The sequence below is a fragment of the Capsicum annuum genome, chromosome 3 (assembly GCF_002878395.1).
Source record: "Capsicum annuum cultivar UCD-10X-F1 chromosome 3, UCD10Xv1.1, whole genome shotgun sequence".
NCBI classification, from domain to species: Eukaryota; Viridiplantae; Streptophyta; class Magnoliopsida; order Solanales; family Solanaceae; genus Capsicum; species Capsicum annuum.
In genome coordinates, this window is record NC_061113.1 from 240,561,716 (window position 1) to 240,567,841 (window position 6,126).

Consider the following 6,126-nt stretch of genomic DNA (forward strand, 5'->3'; position numbering starts at 1 on the left):
GGTACATATTTTACGTGGCTAATTTACTAATAGAATTGATCGAATCTAATAGAAAAGAACATATAGATGCAAACATTCAGATGCAAAAAAAAAAAAAAACTATCAGTACTATTTTTAAGGTATAAGAAACAGGAGTATAGTGCTACAAAAAATTTAAGCTTTCCTATGCACTTTGTTACGTTTCTTCTTTTGTTTCATGATACTAATTTATTCGAGCATTCTCGAAAAACTGAATTCTTGAAATTTCAGTAGATAAATATTAAATAGGGATTAAGAGAAAAAAGTAATAGAACTGAAAGAACAATTTTAGGTCATGAGATTTCTTTAATTTAACTTAAAAATAAAAAAGAAGAAATGATTTTTTTTCTCTTCAAATCAGGTTTCAATTAAAAGAGAAGGAGTTGCAATGCAAAGATTGATTTAAAGAGTTGTTACAATTAGGGAATATGAAAAACAGGATTAATAATATAAGAAATATGAACGGCAGATTAATGATATATGGTGATTAGTGTGGATGGTATTCATTCCTACAACAATCACAACACAATGAAGAAGATAAATGGTTCATTGTTTTTTCTATTAAATTTTAAAACAAATTAATCACATTAATTATAGGAAAGGAAAAAGAATTAACAAAAATATTTAGACAATAAGAACTCAAAAAAATCACAAAAAAAATAAATAACATTGGAGGCCTCTAAATCATACCACATGAGCTAACATTCTCCTTTATATATAGAGAGAGAGAGATTGATTGGCCAAGTTTAATCAAATTTGTGTTAACTGTTGAATCGCAGGAGATGATTACACACTCTCTAGTCATTTTGGTTCTTCACTATTTACTACTGGGGAACCTATGAGTTATATATCAACAGTATAAGGCAACTGCATATTTCAAAGCTTTTGATGAGATTACAGAGACTCAAATCTCTACAAAAGAGTCTCACAACCGTATTCCAACTGACTTTAGAGTTGATAGAACTAATATTAAAGACAAATTATACGTGGTAATACTCTGTTACACTGTGTACAACACATCAAGACAGGATTAGAAAACTATATAATATAGTATCTATTATTATCTAATATATCAGCTGAATTAAATAGGGATTACGTGCAATGATGGTACCTAAAAACTAGAGGGAGCAACAATTAATCACCATAAATCGTTGCGTCAGAAACATTTATCCATCCTTCAACTAGATACAATATTCCCTACGAAAGAGATGTTCTTTTATTTCTTACTTTGGATCACTCTCAATCCTTTTCATTTCGGGTGGTCCAATTTAGGCTGCAAGTATGAGCCATCTGTTACTGACTTCCAATTCATCACGTGGAGAAAAAATTATTGCTAGATGACAAATTGAAATAAGAAAGTCGGAATCAGTACGGCTTAATTAATAAGAGAAAGAATGTGACAACTAGGGAAAACTAAGCTTTCTAATAAAGTATCAAGCATAAGTATCCAATTGCCGGTATATAAAATGATATCAAAATAGGCTCCGTTCACATTAAGCTCACATATTTTGTGAGCTTTAGCGCTTCTTTTTTTAATGGAATGGTTGGCAACGTCCCTAACTTTAAAAAAAAATATAAGGCTAATTAAATATGAGCGTTGTCCATTTTTATTTTATACAGCTCACAAAGTATGAGTAATTCGTTTTTATTTTGTAGAGCTCATCATTTTTATTCTTAAATTTTACTTTTTTTCCTTTTTTTTCTCGATCTTTATTTTTTTTTCTTCCTCTTTTTTCTTTTCTCTCAACTTCTATTATATTTTGCTAATGAATATAAAGTTGGATAATTTACAAAGAACATTATTTTTTTTTGGACATCAAAATAAATTTAACGATGTAACTTGTTGTTTACAAGTTCTTTGGGATAAATCTTGCCTCAACGGAAGAAGTGAAAGAACAGGAATTAGTTGGGGTTTGACAGTAGTTCAACTGTTCATTTCAGCTTCAAATTAAACACTGTTATTATAAGGTAAATATTTATCTTTAGCAATATGAAACAAGACGAATAACTCGTACTCGTACAAAATGTGACCTCTAGGCTCTATCATGAGTGACTCTAGGTCTACTGTAATTCATAAAAAAAGGATAATCCTTCGTAAATGCATGTGTAATCTCTCAAAGGTATATTCTTAACGCAACATGCTTTGTATAAGGAGAGATGATAATTTATCCCACTGGATGCACCAACTGTTGCACGGGCTACAAAGGTTGCTACTATTTTGATAAAGACGGCAAGTTCGTAAAGGAGAGAGTGTAAAGGAGACCTCCCAACTACATTTATTTTTAAAATAGGCCTAAAGCCATCAGCACTAACATCCAACATGAACAAAGACACATGTCTGCCATTATTTAAGATCGTACGATGCACATTTTTTCTTGAGTTCATTAGATAACTAATCACCATATCGCTTGGCTCGCAATCTAAATCCACGGTCTTCATTACACTTGCAACCTAGTCGTCGTATCAACTATTGCGGCGAACCGCAATGGACAATGTCACCTTAGTAAAAGATTTCCAATTCCAACGTTTGGGAGTCTCCACCCATTCTCCCATGAAATTACCAGAAACAAGAACCTCTACAATAGACATTGTCAGAGTTATGACCCGAATTTTGTTGATCCGGCCCAGAAAGCTTCGCAGTGCGACCATGTTGGTGATTTCAATGGGGTCTGTGGTGGTAGCATAGGGATCGGGCCGAAAGGCTCGATATGAATCTTTATGTTTTGGGGCTTAGGACTTATTTGTATGCACATATTATATAAGTTCATTTAGTGGGTTATTTTGGGTATTTAGAAAATTCAGCCTCTCCACATTGTACTCTCTCTCTATTATAGTGAAACCTCCTTTGCCGCTGCCTGTGGTTTTTCCTGCAAGGGTTTCCGCATAAATCTGTATGGTGTTCTTATTTTCTTTTACTTGTGGTTTGCTTACTCTGTTTGAATCCTAACAAACTGGTATCAGAGCCTGTTTCGATTGTTCTCTCGGGGATGACAACCATGAAGTATGATATTTCATTGTTGGATTGCAACGGCATATTTTTGTTATGGCAGGTTAAGATGTGGGTTGTGCTCGTGCAAATTGATTTAGACGATACTCTATTAGGGTTTGATCATATTCCCTCATCATGAACAGCTGATGACAAACGACGTAAGGATCGAAAGGCTCTTTCTCAGATCCACCTTCATTTATCCAATCAGATTCTATAGGATGTTTTGAAGGAGACCACTATCCTGCTTGTGGTTGAAACTGCAATCTTTTTGCATGATGAATAGCCTAACTAGTAAGTTGCATCTCAAACAATGACTTTATTCCCATCGTATGTCTGAGGGTGCGTCCATGAAGGATCACCTATCTATCTTTAAGGAAATCATCTCTGGTTTAGAACTCTGGAGGTTAAGTACGATGAGGAAGATCTAGGGTTGATTCTGTTGTGTTCGCTGCCTGCATCATACTCGACCTTTAGGGATACGATTTTATATAGTCGTGATACCCAGACCATAGATAAAGTCTATGATGCGTTGTTTTCTAAGGAGAGAAGCATCTTGTGAATGGTTCAAAGACTCAAGCAAATGGTCTCATTTTTCGAGGAAGGAATCATGAGAGAAACTCTGGGGTGATGATAGAAACGGATCAAAATTTAGTAACAAAAACAAAACCTGTGAAAACTGCAATAAAAAGGGTCATATCAAATTCGAGTGTTGGAAGTTATAGAATAGAGATAAAAAAGAAGCTCCAAAAATAAAAGAAAAACCAACCAAAAAAGTTCGGTAAAGCCAGTTTTGTTGATGATGACGGTAGTAATGGGAACTCTTGGCAGTTTTTTATGGTAACTCTAAACCCTGTGAGGATTGGATTCTTGATTCAGCATGCACGTTTCATATGTGTCATAATCGGGATTGGTTTATAACATATAAAGCAGTCTCTAAAAGGTGTTGTATTGATGGGAAATAATACACCTTGAAAGATAGCCGATATTGGAACAATCAGAATTAAGATGATTGATGGGGTTGTGATGATACTTGGTGATATGCGGTATATCCCAGACCTGAAGAGAAATCTTATTTCCTTGAGTAATCTTGATTCAAACGGATATAAGTACACTGGTGAAGGTGGAGTTCTGAAGGTTGCTCAAGGTGCTCTTATTGTGATAAAGGGATAGAGAAAGTCTGAAAATTTGTATGTCTTGCAAGGCTCTATGTTTACAGGTGATGCAACTGTTTCTACCTCCTCTCTATCAGAAAGTGATGTTGCTAAACTTTGGCATATGCGTCTGGGGAATATGAGTGAAAATAGGATGGCTGAACTAAGCAGGAGAGGACTTCTTAATGGGCAGAGTATTACCAAACTAGAGTTTTGTGGGCATTGTATTTTTGGGAAGAAAAAGAGAGTCAGATTTACTAAAGGCATCCACTCAGCTAAAGACACACTTGATTACATCCATTTTGATCTCTGGGGTCCTTCTAGAGTACCTTCTAGAGGAGGTGCACATTATTTGTTGACTATTATTGATGACTATTCAAGAAATGTTTAGGTGTTCTTCCTGAAAGAAAAATAATGATGTGTTGCCTACTTTTAAGGAGTGAAAGATTATGATTGAAAAGCAAATAAGGAAGCAGGTAAAATGCTTTTAGATTGATAATGGTTTAGAGTTCTGTTCTAATGAATTTAATGCTCTGTGCAAGTCAGAAGAAATTGTGAGGCACTTGACAGTTCGTCATACTCTGCAGCAGAATGGTGTGGCTGAACGAATGAATAGGACTATAATGAAGAAGGTGTGTTGTATGTTCTCTAATGCTTGTTTACCCAAGTCTTTTTGGGCTGAAGCTACTTCCACAACTTGTCTTCTTATTAACCGTTCTTCCTCAATAGTGATTGATAAAAAGACTCCACAAGAGGTATAGACTGGTACTCCTGCTAGTTATTCTGATTTGAGGATATTTGGATGTCTTGTGTATGCTCATGTTGATAATGAAAATTCAGAGCCTATATCTGTTAAGTGTTTATTTATATGTTATAAGCCTGGTGTTAAAGGTTACAATCTTTGGTGTCTAGAAAGCAGAAAGGTTATAATTAGCAAGAATGTTGCGTTTGATGAATCTGCCATGCTTCGGGCTCCCTCCGAATCTAGTGCTTCACCTCCAGATGATCTTAGTGACATGAATCAGCCAAAGTCAAGCACCTATGTTGAATTGCACATTGGAGCAAAGTCTACACCAGTGCCTACTTCTCAGTCTAGCTCGGAGATACAAAGTGATACTATTTCTTCTTCATCACCAGTGGTGCCACAATATTCGATTGCTGAAAACAACCCTAGAAGAGATATTAGGCCTTCTCAGAAGTATGCTGAGGCTAATTTGGTTGCTTATGCATTAAGTGTAGAAGAAGGTATTAATTCCGTGAAGATCCTTCTTCTTACTCAGAGGCAGTTAGTTGTGATGATTTCTATCGATGGATGATTGCTATGCAAAAGGAGATAGAATCACTTCATAAGAATGACACATGGGATCTGGTAAGATTGCCTAAAGATAAAAAAGTTGTCCATTGCTAGTGGGTATTCAAAAAGAAAGAAGGAACATTCGGAGTTGAAGATGCTAAGTACAAAGCAACACTAGTTGCTAAAGGTTACAGTCAAGTTCCAAGTGTTGACTTCACAATGTGTTTTCTCCAGTTGTAAAGCATAGTTCGATTTGAGCCTTGCTTAGTATTGTGAACATGCATGATATTTAGCTTGAGCAGTTGGATGTCAAAACTGCATTCTTATATGGAGAAATTAAGGAAGATATCTATATGCAGCAACCAGAGGGTTTTGTAGTCTCGGGAAAGGAGGACTATGTATGCTTACTAAAAAAGTCTCTTTATGGATTTAAACAGTCTTCCGGGTAGTGGTATAAGAGGTTTGACTCTTTTATGACCTCTCATATATTTTGAAGGAGTAGTATTGATAGTTGTGTCTACTTTAAGAAGGTGAGTGATGGTTTGTTCATGTATCTTCTCTTGTATGTTGATTGTTGTAAAGGATATGAAAGAGATAAAAAAAAGTCAAAGCCCAGCTCAGCAAGGATTTTGAGATAAAGGATCTAGGAGCAGCAAAGAAGATTTTGGGCATGG